Source organism: Myotis davidii, unplaced genomic scaffold, assembly GCF_000327345.1.
Source record: "Myotis davidii unplaced genomic scaffold, ASM32734v1 scaffold1494, whole genome shotgun sequence".
Lineage (NCBI taxonomy): Eukaryota > Metazoa > Chordata > Mammalia > Chiroptera > Vespertilionidae > Myotis > Myotis davidii.
In genome coordinates, this window is record NW_006286246.1 from 2,604,196 (window position 1) to 2,605,898 (window position 1,703).

A 1,703-nucleotide genomic window follows, 5' to 3' on the forward strand; every position below is an offset into this window, starting at 1 on the left:
CACGCGTGCCCGGCCAGCAGAACAGTGTCCGGCCCTTTCAACAGTGAGTTCTTGTTATTTAAATGGTGTGGAGAAAGGAAGGAATGTTGGAAGCCGGCTGGCCATGGCGTGCCACCTGCCCAGGCCTGAGCCAGGCCCTCGTAACAAGATCATGGGAGTGGTGTCTGCTTGTCTTGTCACCGAGACCACCGGGAGGGGGTGGCCCCTGGACCAGGATGGGGGGGCTAGGAGGGAGGTCAGACGCATCTTCATGGGTAGCATGGGAGGGCCAGCGATGGAGCTGCAAGAATGGAATTCCACGTTGAAGTTTTGTCTCTTACGTGGACAAATAGAATCTTCTAGTTCTCTCTTTCAAGGGCTACTGGCCTCTTCCTCCAGCCAGACTACAAAGCGGTGTTGTGGGTGAGGACTGAGAGATTTTATCTGGTTGCATAAATTGATTTTGATCGGAACTCTATCATCTGTCTAAGATTTGCTATTTATCGACGGGAAGAGGTATCATTTTCATTAGGATGTTAAAAATATTGGCAGTGCCAGAGACCCCAGGGAGCCTGTGATGGGGACAGAGGGCAAGGCCTAGCCTCGGTGCCAGTTCTGGGGGCTCCTCCAGCTGTGGGGTGTGTGTGTGTGTGTGTGTGTGTGTGCACGTGCGTGAACTCCCCTTCCACGGCCTCACCCCACCCGATCCCAGACACTTTTCCTAATTCTCCATGCGGGCTGGAGGCTGCCCTAGAGAAGGGCTGGTAATGGCTTTTATCTGACTTGCATGGAAGTAATAAAATGTTTGATTCAACCACAGAGCTGTGCTTGTACCCCTACAGCACAGGAGCCAGTGACATAGGACAGCTTACAGAGGGGAGAAATTACAGGGAGATTCCGTCGCCTGCAGAGGGTCCCCACTGCGGGGTGTGGGGGAGTCTGACTTCCACAGCACGCCCCCCCACTCCCGGGTTCAGTTTGCTGTTGGGAAAATGAGGTTACCAATAGACACCCAGGAGGAGAAGTAGAGGAGCGACCTCTGAGGTGGGGGCCTGTCGAGGACGGTGTGGGCCTTCGGTGTGCTCACCCCCTTCCTCCCGAGCCTCCAGGGGTCCCCACTGTGGTTCTGTCTCCCCCTCCTGAATGCTCTCAGGTCTTTGGGTGCAGATGATAAGGTGTAGACATAGACAGTCCGGGAGACACCCTGAAGTAGCCGTGCATACAGTGACGTAATGCCTGGCATTTGTCGGCGCTCCAGGAGGCAGACAGACAGACAGACACACACACACAGACACACAGACACACACACATACACACACAGGCACAGCAGCCGGGAGAAGAGGGGAAGCGAGGCTGGGAAATGCTGACGGCTGTGGGAGCGGGCTGATAGGCACTCGTCCATTAGACTCAGGGAAGCAGTAAGCTGGCTGCTCTTCCAGCACCGTCCGAGGCTTTCCCAAACGTCGTCATTAGCCCACGAGAGCATGTGCTGGGAAACAGATTCCACTCCCAGGGACAGCAGTTTCTGGGAATAAACATAATTAAAAACCTAAGGCCTCGTGGAAGAACGATATAAACTTCCGTGAAGCACCACGTTTTGGGGATGGGAACATCAACAGGGTGAACGTATTCGTTCTCCAGTTAATCTAAGAATGCACGTGTCTGAGTACAATCCAATGAAATTCCCATGAAAGCTTCTGGGCCGATTTTAATGTCTGTCTGGG